The sequence below is a fragment of the Schistocerca piceifrons genome, chromosome 1, assembly GCF_021461385.2.
Source record: "Schistocerca piceifrons isolate TAMUIC-IGC-003096 chromosome 1, iqSchPice1.1, whole genome shotgun sequence".
Taxonomy (NCBI): Eukaryota; Metazoa; Arthropoda; class Insecta; order Orthoptera; family Acrididae; genus Schistocerca; species Schistocerca piceifrons.
Window position 1 is genome coordinate 684,101,586 of NC_060138.1, and position 16,735 is coordinate 684,118,320.

The following is a 16,735-nucleotide window of genomic DNA, read 5'->3' on the forward strand; positions in this document are numbered from 1 at the left end:
TTGTTTGTTAGATGCGATGTCATAAGACTGAGACTGTGTGAAAACTTAATGAAAATAAAAGCAGTAACTAGCCATTGTTAATAGCTATACTTATTAAGTAGAATTTTGATATGATATTCTTTAGTTTGTAAAATAACTACATGAAGCAGCTGACAAATTATTAATGGTGTGCTTCCGGGTGTCCTGCCGAGTTGTTTCCATTTTATGCTAAGTTTTTCGGCGGCCAACCCGGTTGTCTTCGTCAGGATTTTGGAGTTACGTTGTGTGTACTCCCTGTCTCGAATCCAGACGTGAACAATTATTGTTATCTCGCTCCGCCATTTATGGCTGGCTAGCTTAGCGCCCGCTGCATCGCTTACGTACACTGTATGGTCTGTGCATATTGTTTTGTTTTTCTTTCATCAAGTTTGTATTGTGTTACGCCCATTGCTTATGTGTAAATCTACATCCTATAAAAGAGTCAGTGGCTCTTTACGTGCCTACCAGTCTTTGCATAACTAGGTGTTCCGACGGGTTGAATTTAATTTCATATAGCGTGTTAAAAAATAGAGAGAGGCAAGTCGAATAAGATATACTATAGTTACTAGTGCTAGTGCTAGTCTTACACCCAGTACTAAACTCTGTAGATTCAGAGGGATATTCTTGGAATCGCATTTAATCGTCGTATGTTTTGTCATCAGTAATCATTAGTTTCGGTAGTAAATACAACAAAACTAATTTTATAAACCTATATTAGTCCCATTGAAAAAGTGACGTATTAAAGATACGTTTCTTTTTCAAATCAATTCTGACGAAACAGATTTGTCGCGGTGACTGCTAGCTGGCTTCGTTTGTTTTAGTTCACAAATTGTAACACCTAAACTTTTCGCGCCGGTTAAGGTCATAGAGGCATGGTCTTTCCCGGAGGTACTTCCGAGCAGAAAGCGATTCTGCTTTCATAATGAAATATTTTCATAAAACTTTTCATCTCCTATTTCACCCCCTTAACTGCTGGATTTTTAAAAACAATGGTACACGTATTTTTCCAAATTTTGATCGAGAGACCAAAAACTAAATTTTGTAGTTCTAGCTTCAAAATGCCCTTATTAGCGACATATTTTCAAAAAACTTTCGTCCCCTATTTCACACCTATCGGAGTGGAATTTCGAAAAATCCCTCTTAAACAGTGCTTATAGTAAGATCGACACCCTCTCCAGATTTCAAGTTTCTTTCCTTAGCAGTTTGGGCTGTGCGATGATCAGTCAGTGGATCAGTCAGAACGTTTCCTTTTATACAGGATTTGCCAGAAATGTTACGACACACTTCGTGAGCTTGTATAGGGCGTTTTGAAAATAAGTCGAGGAGAAGAATTGCGGCAAGTTAAAAAAAAGAGAACAGGAAGAGAGATGGGTAGTGATATATACGTGCGTATGATATATCACTTCCCCCCGAAAATATTTCTCTTTCATACCTCGTCTGTGTTACCACAGATGACGTGTCACTTATCTCATTTGTACAAAGATTGCAGTACACGCGACGTGCCTGTTCGCTTCCACCGTCCTGAGTGGAATGAATTAAGTTCTGATAAGTGTTCACCAACCTGCAGTCTTCTGTAGTAGCTGTCCCCTGCGCAGGAAACATCACGAAGGTCGTGAATACGTTATCTTGAGGCTGTAAGAAACTCTTCACAAGGAACTATTATTTTAGAAATAATCAAATTTCCAATCTGTTTATACGGAATGCCACTCGCTTTTTGTTGGAAGAATACGAGAAACCGTACAATCACACTCCACTTCACAGTCACAAATAATTTCTATTCTTCAACAAATTAATGAACTGCATATTCCCGTTATTACAGCTATCACATTACAGCCGAACCACTTCGCCCGCCATCCAAGCTAGGCGCGATCCGATCACCGAAGTGCTTCCTCTGCCTTCCCGTTTAGCAGTTGTTTCTTATTCTGCTGATTGTTAATACTTGTGAAATACTGGAATGATAGCACGCTATTGAGAGATGCTTTAAGAACGAAGCAGCCAATCGCGGAGAAGGACCACAATTAGGCTGTCTTTCTCGCGATACCCGTAAAGAACAAACCATCTGTCACCGGTACCTCACACCACATTACGTCCTCGGGCCACAGCTTCCTTCTCAACTGCTCCAAGAAGAGCTTTCTGTACCCGATTATTACAGAATCCGTGTCCGGAAACGTCATCCACTGAGGCAACAGAGCATCGCATTCGTTGGAGACGAGGCCATTTTACGCAGCAGCTAACTCCACCTTCTCCACGCGTCATCGTTGCAATTACTCGCCATCACTGAATAACAAATAAAATGAGACGTTCCGCCTACGGCCTGTCTGGGTATAAAGCCGCATTTGCTGCCTAATTGTTGGCCTGGTTGCAGGCGCAGGCGCCCCTAACTTGGACGCTGACGTTCTCGGACATTGGTTCCCATCCTTGATTTGTTCCTAAAGATACCCTGTGCAAGACTACGAGGTTCGTTGCAACATTTTTGGTACATCATGTGTATAGAGATTGTGGATTCGACTACTAACACCCACCATGCCTTTTCATGCTCTTTTACTTTTCAGAGACAGCAACTGATATTTCGTGAAACACAAAATATCTCATCGTTTTCCAGCTCTAATGGATATGATGGGCGGCGAGATATTAATGAACTGGGTGTCAAACCCCAAACCTGTTTCATTTTAAACTTTAGGATGTATTTATTGGCTTTTCCGATGTATTTATTTCGACAGACTAGTTAAGTACAGTCCCAGAAACAATGCACTGGCATCACCATACTGGTCTCGTCGCTTCTCATTTCATTATTGTATCTGAGGCAGCATGCCGCTGACGTTCCTTTGCATCTCCCCTCGACTGCTCTCGTAGTCTGCCCCCACGTAAGACGTAGCACATTAGCATAGAACGCGGTACACAGTCGGCTTTGTGATACCTACCTAGACCGTCTTTAAAATTACAAGGAAGATTGTTTACCTTTGTTGGCGGGAGCGGAATAGGCAGGACGGCATGTTTCCGTAGTAGTTGACTGATCTTTCTGTATACTGGGCCAGCATGAGACTGATACGCGCGACGGAGGTTTCAATTTAAACAAGATAGTTCGGTACTCAGTTTAGCAGTATCTCACCGGCCACGTGCACCAGAACTGGGAACACTATGAGAATGTGTCCGCCTCCGTAGCGTAGCGGTAGCGTTTCCGCCTATCACGCAGGGGGCCCGGGTTCGATTCCCGGCAGGGGACTGGGTGTTGTGTCCTTCGTCATTTTCATCATTATTGATCCGCAAGTCGCCGAAGTGGCGTCAACTAAAAAGGACTTGCAATACCGCGGCCGAACTCCCCGCATGGGGCCTCCCGGCCAACAATGTCATACGCTCATTTCCTTATGAGAATGCTAGTTCAGTGGAATACCAGTACCGGTTCTGAAGAGAACAAAAGAGCATCAAAGAGCGTATTGGGCGTCGTGACTCGGACCCGTTTAACTCACGAGGTGTGGTTTCAGACCGCGCGAAAATTTTCGAACTTGCTCTCCATGGTCAGTTATTGCAGAATGCTTCTTAACTCCCCCTGCCCTCCTTAAATCGCGAATCGTATAATGGTTTGCTCTCGGTTGCATTATCATCTTCTTTGTTTGTTGTTGGGACGTGTTACTACCACGTGTCGGGGTCTCCCGGACAGCGTTTTGTGGACTAAGAACCTGTTTTCGACTGTATAGTGCGAAATTTTTCCCGAGGAACGTGTCAATTTCATCGATGCTAAGTCCGATGAAACTGTTGGTAGGTGGATGTAGGAAGAGGTCAGTGACATAAATCAAGAAACAGACGAGAAAGACGATTTGAAAATAGCGAGTGATCACAGTTCTGCTAGCGAGCAAGACGATCATTCAGACGAAGAACTTCTGGACCATTATTTTGACCTTTATGTTCCTCCAAGAAATTACTTAAAGCGTTAATTAAAGTCAAATGTATTCTGAGTGGTGATAAAGAAAAATGTAGATCCCAGCATAGGTTGTCAATTTTGCAGACTTTTTGTACTTATCGAGTGCAGTTTTTATGTGCAAGTTTCAAACTTGGACTTCAGTTTCAAGTGAACATTTATTTGCTACAGGGACACCACAATTTTTCAGAACGTAAAATTCAGTTCTCTAACACTTTGTTTACGTGTACTATTTTAAAAAAAAACTGCACGAATTACGTGTTTTATGTGATAAAAAGTAAAATGCTGCAGGCATTATTTAGTATAACAAAATAAGCTAGCAGTATTCAAACAACACTTACATAATTGTAAAGACGGTTAAAAATTTCAAATGATTTGCGCCTTAAATCTCTGGTTAAACGCAGGGGCCCCGAAGAACTAACTCGTAGTACACGTTACAGAACAGTCATCTCGCGAGTTAGGAATTAAACAACGGCGCGAGATCAACGGTAGTTCAGTACTCGCTGCCTGGAATCCAGACTGAACAGCGCAACTCGCAGCACTGGGTCGGTCGTGCAAATATTGTACGCACAATGGAAACAAATCACTTGGAAGAAGACGCGGAATCAGTCACTCTGAGTAAACTTGAGAGACCACAGGTGGAGTATTGTCTGAGGCTCCTGATAACGCTCGAAGAAATAAAAAGCGGAAAAATGGGAAAAAAATATATGTCAGCGATTGTAGTTGCGCAAGAGAAAATTGGTTCAAATGGCTCTAAGTACTGTGGGACTTAACATCGGAGGTCATCAGTCCCCTAGAACTTAGAACTACTTAAACCTAACTAACCCTAGGACATAACACACATCCATGCCCGAGGCAGGATTAGAACCTGCAACCGTAGCGGTCGCACGGTTCCATACTAATTGCATAAGAGACATTAATATAAAATTAGCGAAGTGTTAATTACATAAGAAAGTGCCAACCAAATTGTGCACGGAGAAAAATACTACGAAATTCTAGATTTGTTTTTGAATAGGGTCCGCCTTGAGCAAATTTTATTTTCGAGACATATTTTGCTAAAGTCTCAGCGTCATCAGTGGGCTTTTATTATCTTTCTATAAAACAGGAAAAATTCCGCTCGTACACATATAAATTTGAGCTTTTAAGAAAGCATTTAAAAATTTGAAAAATCTACTAAGTTTTGTATATTGTTACCGTATGCTGTGGGTTTCATGCATTTTTTATTGCAGTCGTTTTCTTTCACAGTTTGTCATCTGCAGCCGTGTAGAACATAATGTACGACAGTTATTTACTTCTAAGTTTGACGACTGGGAATGTTTTGGTTATACCTAATTTTAAGTAATTCTGAGTGGAAGTGTGTGAGTGTGTGTGTGTGTGTGTGTGTGTGTGTGTGTGTGTGTGTGTGTGTGTGTGTGTGTGTTTCACTTACTTTGTCTGGTTTCCCATTATCTTCAGTGTGAAGAGATGCGCTAAGTAGCTTTCACAGTGACTGTTTACAAAGTGATGTCGGATGCTGAACATTTGAATGTTCTCTGGTCGCTATGTTTGAATCTTAGCGAGGTGTGTCTGCCATGGCAAAATAGCGTGCGCTGCCCCCCCCCCCCCCCACTACACACACTTCCGCATAGAATTAGTTAATGTTAGGCATAACCATAGCATTCACAGCCGTCAAATTTCGAGGTAAATAACTGTTGTACATTAAGTTCTATATGCTCACAGGTGACAAACTGTGAAAGAAAACAACTGTATTAAAAAATATAAAAATCTAGGAAAACCACAGCATCTGGTAAGAACGTATATATACAAAACTTTGAAAAACAGTGAAATTCGTAAATGCTGTCTTAAAAACTGAAATTTACATGATAACAATTTGTAAAGGGCAGTTTTCTTGTTTCATAGCAAGAGAAGAAAAGTGCACTGATGATGCTGAAACTTCAGCGAAACATGTCTGGCAAATAAGAGAAAAGATAAAAATAGTATTTTGCTTCTCCAAGAACAACAAGTGAACACCGACAGAAGCGCTTCGTAGCCAAGATGATTATGAAATTCACTCATGATGACGAAAACATTGCCGTAAGAATTTAGAGTACAAACTACAAAGAGCGTTTTGCATCCGTACACATCTGCAACCGCGGGTGAGTGTGTTTGCCGCCTGTCTGCGGCGCCAGTTCGCCGGCGCGTTGCCCAAAGTGAACGCTCGCCTCCACAGTCCCCGCGGGGCGGGGCGGCGCGGCTGCCGCCTTTGAAGTGCGTTGCCGTTGGCTAACTCAGGTAGGTAGCGGCGCCGGAGGAATGCTTCTGCCTAGGCGCCGCGACCGTAACACCCGGAGAACTCGGGCGTTCGCACCAAAAGGGAAAGCAGTTTTTCTGTAATTTGTAATCCACAGCGAATTACCGCGCATGTCTCTTTGCTGACGACACAGCGCTCTCATGCCTCGTTTCCAGACTTCGGTATGTTGAGAAATTTCTAAGAGAGGAACAGAGACGTATTCCATTCATATCTCCTTTTTTCCAGGTAGGCCAAACGAAGCACTCGTTTTAAATTCCTTGAGACTTCAGTTAGAATCAACGTCTACTGGAACGGTTTTATTTCTGGAATGTGCACAGAAGTCAGAGACTTGGGAAAAAAAAGGCACGTAATGCTGATCTGCAATAGAAGTTACTTTTTAAGCACTACACGTGTTGTGTCGTATTTAGATTAATCTCCGTTCCCAGTGCTGAAAGTGACAGAGACACCTGATGAGTATTGTCGGCGATCTGTACCCGCACAGCGAAAATGTCGCCGGAAATAATGGCACATATGTTCTAATCGATATGAACCGAGTTTTCAACATTCGAATCTACTTTTACAGCCCTGGCGGAAATTCTTAGGCATGTCGAAAGGCCCGTTATCTTGATGCGAGCCCATCGTCCGCAAGGGCAGAACACTTAGAAAAAAGGGGAACCCGTTTTGTGTTATCGCGAAGTAGGAGAAATAATGTCATGGATATGATGAGCGAGTTGGAGACGCAATAATTAAATCAATGACGTTTCTCGCTGTGGCGATGTTTCCCCGCGAAAATTCTCCTCCGAATGCCCAAATAATTTGTTGACTCCCAGTAACATAGGGAGAAATAACCATCGTAATAATAAAATAAGAGAAATCAGAGCTCGTACGGAAACATTCAAGAGCCCATTTTTCGTAAGCGCTATTCGAGAGTGGAACTGTAGAGAAATAGTCTTAAAGCGGTTCCATGAATTCTCCACCAACTACTTAAGGGTGAAATACAGAGTGGTCATGTAGATGTAGGTTTATGTTTGGATTATCACGTTAGGTTGAATGAACCAGATAGGACGAGAGCGATTCTCACGAAGATAAATGATCATAAAGGATGTTAGGAAAACATAAGAACGTTATGAAAACATTCCCTGTACAAAAATGCTATACTGTTCTGTGATGATGATGTTGAATGAATTCGATCACTAACGTAGACTGGAAAGCTGTGTTCACGATCCCTGCCGGCCACAATCTTGACGACAGTTTAAGCGCGCTGCTCAAGTGCTGGAAGTGCAGAGAGGTGTATTACTGTACGGCAGTTCAGCCTGAAGTCAATCCCTCACACTGATCTGAAACCTACGATCAAGAAATCTGATAACGGGAACTGGAACTGTGAGTAGCATGTCTCTCAGCAACGTAAGGGCAGACATCTAGTGGACATACAACCCGGACATCTCTCTTCCACTACGGTTCGAATGTTTGAAGCCTAGCAAACATCATTCGACTTCCATTAATCGAATTAGCCTGGGTAACGCGTGTTAACCCGTACATTTACACCGATTCAAGATTGTGGACATTGCGATGAGGATCAATCAGACTTGGCAAATATGAATCATATAACACTGGCTTGCACTAAATAAGAAGATGCAGAAGTAGTACTGTACAGGAAATTGGATGCAAGGGGTTTTTCCCCTACCTCCAAGTGTAACATCCTTACTCTACCGGTTCGATACATATAAATTCCATTTGATAGCAAAACATTTAAAAGTAGCTGATATACAGACCTGTACTACAACTGATGTGGCCAAGTACTCTCAAGGAATCATCAAGGGTAGAAAAATGCGCTGTAACTTCATATATTTATTTTTAATTAAGAACTTATTCTTTACATAAAACTTAAGTTTAATGTTCCATTGTGAAATTTTAAATTACACTAACTTCGTACATTTGTAATTATTACTGGCTGTATGGTCAATGTCACCTAAAGCAAACATAAATAAATAAATAAAACAAAGTACTGAAATAGTGAAAAAGTACCACTATTATCCACAGACGAAAAAAGCCTCTGGTCGTAAAAAAAAAGAAAGATATTTTGATTTTAAATGAAACAGCAAGTTTACTGTTACCAGTCACTGTTTATTTACCTGCATGGCACGTTTCAAAGGTTTAAACCTTCATCATCAGGTGGATTTACATGTGTTAGTATGACATTTGTGTGTGTGGTGTGTTACGATTCTTTTGGAGGAACTTGTGGCACTGTCTAATGGAGAAACTAAACGCTATATCAGAACATACTTTTGGGTTTCTTTCGGCGAAAAATTAAACGTATATCTACCGGTAAACATAAAATAAGTAAAATAGAGTATCTCCAGTGGTCACAGGTTCCTTTCACTGCCTAACAGATCACATGTATACTGTCTTCCGTATACTGTCATATTTTGTAAACAAATATGGCGTTTGGAAACTATTGGGTGCAAGGATCGTATAGCAGAAGAGAAAACATTATCTCAAAGTACAAAGGATATACATCGTAACAATATTATTACAGAATAAATTTTAAGGTATTTGGAGATGTTTGTTTCGAGGTGTCGAATACATGCGTTGGAACAAATACTTCAGGTGGTATATAAATCCGTTTTTTACAAGTTAAAATAGCTTAAACTTCATACTCGTTTATACAATCAGGTGAAATGTTAAAAACTTTAAGTACAATAATCATATTGGCTGTAGTGGTAAAATTATACACAAATAACAATTTTGCTTGGAATTCGCAGATAGACACGAAAGGCTGGAGGCAGAGGGAGAGGAAGAGAAAGTGAGAGGAGAGAGAGGGTGGAAAGAATGATTGTATGAGAGCAAACTTTACAAAGCAGGGGTCTTAAGATTATGTGGGTTGTATGTAGTAACTGGTTAAAGGTTGGGGTCGTGACTAGAGCCTCCCGTCGGGTAGACAGTTCGCCGGGTGCAAGTATTTCGATTTGACACCACTTCGGCGACTTGCACGTCGATGGGGATGAAATGATGATGATTAGGACAACACAACACTCAGTCTCTGGGCGGAGAAAATCTCAGACCCAGCCCGAAATTGAATCCGCGCCCTTAGAATTGACATTCTGTCGCGCTGACCACTCCGCTACCGGGGGCGGACAAGGTTGGGGTAATACATTGTTACGTTACCATGACAGCAGCCAAATGTACAAGAGATTGACCTCATATACAGATGTATCATCACACCAACAGCTTGCATCCCTTGTCAGCTTGAAACTATATGTACATCAACTACTGGCACTGGGACATTTTAAAGCATTAACCAATGCATTACCCCAACGTTTAGGCAGTTATTAAATTGGCACCCGTTTATGTTTTTGTTACTCCGATATGGTCCGTTTCCTAATATTTTTGGACAGCATACTCGAGACGTAGTCTCGTATTCTACGACCATTATTATTATTATTATTATTATTATTATTATACACTCCTGGAAATGGAAAAAAGAACACATTGACACCGGTGTGTCAGACCCACCATACTTGCTCCGGACACTGCGAGAGGGCTGTACAAGCAATGATCACACGCACGGCACAGCGGACACACCAGGAACCGCGGTGTTGGCCGTCGAATGGCGCTAGCTGCGCAGCATTTGTGCACCGCCGCCGTCAGTGTCAGCCAGTTTGCCGTGGCATACGGAGCTCCATCGCAGTCTTTAACACTGGTAGCATGCCGCGACAGCGTGGACGTGAACCGTATGTGCAGTTGACGGACTTTGAGCGAGGGCGTATAGTGGGCATGCGGGAGGCCGGGTGGACGTACCGCCGAATTGCTCAACACGTGGGGCGTGAGGTCTCCACAGTACATCGATGTTGTCGCCAGTGGTCGGCGGAAGGTGCACGTGTCCGTCGACCTGGGACCGGACCGCAGCGACGCACGGATGCACGCCAAGACCGTAGGATCCTACGCAGTGCCGTAGGGGACCGCACCGCCACTTCCCAGCAAATTAGGGACACTGTTGCTCCTGGGGTATCGGCGAGGACCATTCGCAACCGTCTCCATGAAGCTGGGCTACGGTCCCGCACACCGTTAGGCCGTCTTCCGCTCACGACCCAACATCGTGCAGCCCGCCTCCAGTGGTGTCGCGACAGGCGTGAATGGAGGGACGAATGGAGACGTGTCGTCTTCAGCGATGAGAGTCGCTTCTGCCTTGGTGCCAATGATGGTCGTATGCGTGTTTGGCGCCGTGCGGGTGAGCGCCACAATCAGGACTGCGTACGACCGAGGCACACAGGGCCAACACCCGGCATCATGGTGTGGGGAGCGATCTCCTACACTGGCCGTACACCACTGGTGATCGTCGAGGGGACACTGAATAGTGCACGGTACATCCAAACCGTCATCGAACCCATCGTTCTACCATTCCTAGACCGGCAAGGGAACTTGCTGTTCCAACAGGGCAATGCACGTCCGCATGTATCCCGTGCCACCCAACGTGCTCTAGAAGGTGTAAGTCAACTACCCTGGCCAGCGAGATCTCCGGATCTGTCCCCCATTGAGCATGTTTGGGACTGGATGAAGCGTCGTCTCACGCGGTCTGCACGTCCAGCACGAACGCTGGTCCAACTGAGGCGCCAGGTGGAAATGGCATGGCAAGCCGTTCCACAGGACTACATCCACCATCTCTACGATCGTCTCCATGGGAGAATAGCAGCCTGCATTGCTGCGAAAGATGGATATACAATGTACTAGTGCCGACATTGTGCTTGCTCTGTTGCCTGTGTCTATGTGCCTGTGGTTCTGTCAGTGTGATCATGTGATGTATCTGACCCCAGGAATGTGTCAATAAAGTTTCCCCTTCCTGGGACAATGAATTCACGGTGTTCTTATTTCAATTTCCAGGAGTGTATTATAACTCTTGGAGTAAAAATAAAACGCACGAAGAACAGGTGGCTGAATATTAAACCGGACGCACGTAGAATGAACTGATTCTTTTGCACCGGTAAAACTTTAGCGTGAACGGCTTACTGATAATGACAGCTACAGAAAGAGAAGCAAGCATGAGGAATGGGCAGGCGGGCGTCCCGTGCAGGAGGGAGGCGGCCAGCAGCTGTTTGCGCTGGGCTGCCCCCATTACGGCGTTTACGCTGACGTAGCCGCGCTTTATTCTCACATAGTGGCAGCGATCAATACAGTTTAAAATACCACCGGCCCCCACAAAAGCCCCTCTCTCACATCCTATTCGTATATGCTAGCATGCTGCAAAATCCTTAAAAAATTACTAACTGCTGCGACGTGGTTTCTGCTAATAAGCTAACCGTGAATACAATCAATCATATAAGTGGGGCATCCACAGCTGAAATGCTGAAGGGAACACTCGAATATATTTAAATATACTGTGATGTAGAAGCGCTGGTAAAATTTGTCGCATTAACTGTTTCGTTGTACTCGTACACTGATGTGAAAAGAGTCATGGAATAGCGATATTTACATTTACAGAGGTTGGTAGTATTGCGTACAGAAGGTATAAAAGGGCGGTGCATTGACGGAGCTGTCATTTGTACTCAGATGTTTTACGTGGAAAGGTTTCCGACGTGATTATGGTCGCACGACGGGAATTAGTAGACATTGAATGTGGAATAATAAATGGTACTAAGATACATGGCACATTTTGTATCGGAAATTGTTAGAGAATTCGGTATTCCGAGACCCACAGTGTCAAAAGTGTGCCGAGAATATCAAATTTCAGGCATTACCTTTCATCACGGACAACGCACTGGCCGACGGCCTTCACTCAACCGCAGAGAGCAGTGGTGTTTGCACAGCGTAGTCCATGCTAACAGAAAGTAACACTGCGTGAAATGGCATTAGAAATGAACCGTACGACGAACATCTCCGTTAGGACAGTGCTGCGAAATTTTTCGTTAATGGGCTACAGCAGCATACGACCGACGCGAGCGATTTTGCTAACTGCACGACATCGCCTGCAGCGGCTCTCCTGGGCTTGTGACCATCAGTTGGATCATAGAGGACTGGAAAACGTTATATGGTGAGGTGAGTTCCGATTGCAATTGGTAAGAGCTGACGGTGGGGTTAGAATATGGCGCAGACCCCACGAAGCCATGGCCCAAGTTGTCAGCAAAGCCGGGTTACAGGCGGCTCCATAATGATGTGGGCTGTGTTTACATGGAATGGACTGGGTCCTCTGGTCCAGCTGAACCGATCATTGACTGGAGTAGATCATTTGCAGCCACTCGTGGACCTAATGTTCCCAAACAACGATGTAATTTTTATGGATGACATTGCGCCCTGTCATCGAGTCACAATGTTTGCGATTGGTTTGAAGAATATTCTATACAACTGGAGCAAATTATTTGGCCATCCAGATCTCCCGACATGAATCTCATCTAACATTTATGGGACGTAATCGAGACGTCGGTTGGTGCACAAAATCCTACACTGGCAACACTTTCATAATTATGGATGGCTGTAGGGGCAGCATGGCTCAGTATTTCTGCAGGGGACTTTCAAACAACTTGTTGAGTCCATACCACATCGAGTTGCTGCACTACGCCGGGAAAGAGGACGTCCGACACCATATTGAGGGGTATCCCATGACATTTTTCACCTCAGTGTGTAGATGTTGACAAAATAGGAGCTGTAGACATTGGTGTACTCTCCAGTGTCATCTCAATATTATTTCCAGCGGTCTACTCGTTTTCACGTTATCACATGGGCATCTCACACGCTCCGAACTTGAATTATCAGTGACAATTAGCTGTGTTTAGTTGGACTTTCGTTGGTTGTTGCGCCAGTAGTTCCCTTTATAGAATCTTAGAACACGCATTAAACCATTTAGATAACATGGGACTTTAAAAACACCTGCGGATTTACTGGCATGATTCGAAACGGTTGTACCGGTCTGTGAGCTGAACGACTACAATAAAACAGCTAAAGGCAAATTGGAGACTCAGTCAATTTTACCAGCGTTTCAGCGCCTCAGTATGTACTGTGTGAGTTTCCTTTCAGTGAATATAACTTTAAATAACTTCTGTTTACGTAAGTCACTTATAGGTAAAGTTTTTCAAGCAGTTGCAAAACTATCTACTGTTCATAGTGTATAAATCATTTCATTTGAGCTTCGGCAGTGCTGCATGTTGCGCAGAATTTGACATATGATCCCAAATCTCATCCTATACCGTAGTGATGTATGCCAAGTTGTTCTGTAAGGATGACAATGTTTTATTAAATACCTACTGTACGTTCGATAGATTTTATTTCACGTTTGTTAGTATATGTCAGTCTTTTCTTTAATGATTTATGAGACTTCAGTCATGTGGCTTATAGCAAATAATTTATTATTTTACTCGTTGTTTAGCTTTCGCCCAACTATCTTTGTCCATCTGATACCTCATATGACATATTCTTGGAAATTGTATGTAAATTGAGCTGAAATGTTTTCGTCTTAGTCACTCCCTTCGTAAATCTGGACCATCACAAATGAGATCGTCGTTAACCGAAAGTAAAATCTTTATCATTTTTTCCTTTCCCATGGTTCGACCTTGTGATCTATCAGCTTCTGATATTTAGAAATGTCGCTTGATTAAATTTTTTAGATGTCAGTTGTTCAATTCTTTACTTTTGTTCTGCTTCAACATTCCGTACAACTGGGTGAAGCGAATTAATATTTCGCTATCAATTAGTTATAGAGGGAATGATGCAAAGTTTGGCTACGGTAGTTACAAAAGAAAAGCGAGAGTCTCTGGTTAAGGTTCTAAAAAACGTTTTCTTGAACGAATATCATTCAAAAGAGTATGTCAGAGGTCAACGACTTCATGATCTTTCCTTTGTACACGCTGTATTGAAACGACAAAGAGGTTCACAAGCAAAGATTCACAAAGTGTGCCGCTGTATGTACTACTTTTACCAGCCTACATACTACCAAAGAAAGGTTGTTCCAAGCAGTTTGGGGCAGAAATTCCATTCATGATAAATTTTCCGTACATTATGTTGACCTATCACAGCAGATAATAAGACAAAAGTGTGCGTCAAGATTTCGCAAGACTGTTGTTAGTAAGTTATGCTACATATGAACAGGGCGCGTAAAATGTTGGCAATCACATACTTTGTCTTCAGTAACAACGGACATTAATTTTCGGTGTTTCTACGAACGGTGTTTCTACACCAGCTGTGTTACCGACAACTGAGGTATTATGTACACCTTTAATACCCAGCACTTCATTTTTAGCGCCAATTTGGATTGCAGGGTGGTAAAATTCACGCGACTAAAATAACGAGGGGTTATGCAAATTGAAGGTTGGGAGTGGGGGGAGAGTACAGCAAAGGGATGGAACTGTTGGCGTCAGCTTCATCGGGACTTGATGCAGAATCAGCGGCGACGATTGAAAACGTGTGCCGCAATGTGATTGGAACCCGGGATCTCCTGCTTACTAGGCAGTTAGGTTAACCACTGCGCCACAGTCTCAACTGCGCGGAATCTCTCAGTACGGCCCTTGGCCGACCCACGTTCCCATCTAGCGCCACCTATCCGCAGTGTCCGCCCATATCATCCTCCTCGCTACTTTGCGATTCCCACAGAAGGTCGAAAATAGTTGCGCATGCGCACTGAAGGTGGTAGATTCATGCTCATTGAGGCGAATCAATTACACGGATGCGTGGTGTCTGTTCTTTCAGACGTGTCCTAAAGGACAGACACCACGCATTCATGTAACATCAGGACTGGCAGACACTGTAACGAAAACACTGGAAGTGGAAGCTGGAGTGTTAGTGTTAAGATTCCATGCCTATGCGCGAAAATACCAAATAGGCGACTACAGACTACTAAAATAAAATTTTCACTATAATGCAGGCTCAGTTTCCGTTAAATTCTTTTCACTTTGCAATCTCAAAGATGTAAGTGCTTGACTATTTTGAGGGAGTAATACAGTGAATAAAAAGATAGAGGGTGTTCTGTATAGTAACTAAATTTCGTGACGTCTGGACATAAATTCAGTGTAGGCGGCGTAAGCGCTTCGACTTAAAGCAGACTACATTCTAAAGTTACGAGATTAATTGGCTTTTATTATCACTCCGTTTCGTACTCAGGGAGACAGCTTGGTGACACATGGCGTATATCTTCTTCACATTTTTCATTACTTTCAGATGTGAAGTATTAAAGCTCATGTTGCAGCGCAGACTTTTCCTTTTGGAGGTTTATCGCCTCCCGTATTATCTGCAGCATTTTCGCTGTGATAGGCGCCTTTGCCAGAGCGCAGTTGGCGGTTGCTAAGGCGACCGCAGGGCGAAGTGCGCCGGCTGGCCCGGCCACAATGGGGGCAGAACGCCGTTTTATGCCTCTCCTGTACAATAGATTGGCCCTTCATAGCTCGTATACGGCGGCGTCGCAATTCGGCGGGGGGCGAGGAGCTTCCTCGTAAAAGGTGGCCGCGGACCAGACGCTTCCTGAGGAGTGAGAGCACTCGTAAAGCCAGCGCTTATGAACACCGTTCACCCACGCCCTAATAACGAAAGCGGCGCCTCCTGGGTAATAAGTCCAAAGTGAAGAAACACTCTTCACTGTAATTAAATAATATATTAGGTTCCCATGATATAGTCTGATGTTCCAAGGGCTTGCGAAGTATACTCACATTTCCTTTTCCCATTTTCGCTGTTCATTCCCTTTGAAGGCTTACGGCACGGAATATAAGCTCACCGTACAAACCGTTACTCACACCACCATTAAAGAGCACACTGGTCACTTTGGAACAGTGTAGATGGTGTACGAGGGGCGTTCAATAAAGAAAGAAACGCATTTTTTTCAGTAAATTCAGGATTCTAATACACGATATTATTCCCCACTCTTTTTGGGCTACGAAACCCTATTTCCCAACATAATCTCCGATCAATGTGAAGGCCTTACGCCACATTACTGGGAGGGGATGTATATCCGCATGGCGCCACTCCAGTGATCGACGTCGGAGCCAGCGACTTGCTGCATCAATAACTTGCGCATCATCCACGTACTGCTTCCCGTGGAGTGCATCCTTCATAGGGCCAAAGAAATGGAAGATAGAAAATAGAGATCCGGGCTGTAGGGAGATTGAAGAGGGGTAGTTCAATAAGTTTTGTGAGCTCCTCTTGGATGCGCAGAGTTGTGTGACGTCCAGTTGAGGCGACTTGTTCGATTGTGATCTGTCGATCACCTCTAAAGAGTGTCCGCACGTGCCTACATTGTACGAGTCACAGCTCTGTGCGGTCGGCCGGCATGCGGGAGGTCGGACAGATTTGCATGATCTTGTTGCGATCACAGATGCCTCGCCCACCGACTCATCGTGCTTTTGTTCACTGCGAGGTCTCCGTAGACATTCTGCAAACACCTATAAATTTCTGCGATGCTCTGGCCAAAAGAATCTGAATGGCAACTCTCTACTTGGAACACATCCCAGTTACGGACGCCATTTTGAAGGCTACGTATGGCGCCACCATCTATTGGAACTTCGTGAAGCTATAGGGGCTGAAGCTACAATATTCCACGATGACCCACACACATTCCGCGC

The 16,735-nt window shown here is 43.8% G+C and overlaps 1 non-coding gene across 1 annotated transcript; it reads left to right on the forward strand.

Annotated features, from left to right (window-relative positions):
- The first annotated feature begins 3,170 nt into the window (after window positions 1–3,170).
- On the forward strand, window positions 3,171–3,242 carry Trnad-auc. Its single transcript has one exon. It is a non-coding gene; the product is annotated as a tRNA-Asp (tRNA).
- The last annotated feature ends 13,493 nt before the right edge of the window (window positions 3,243–16,735 follow it).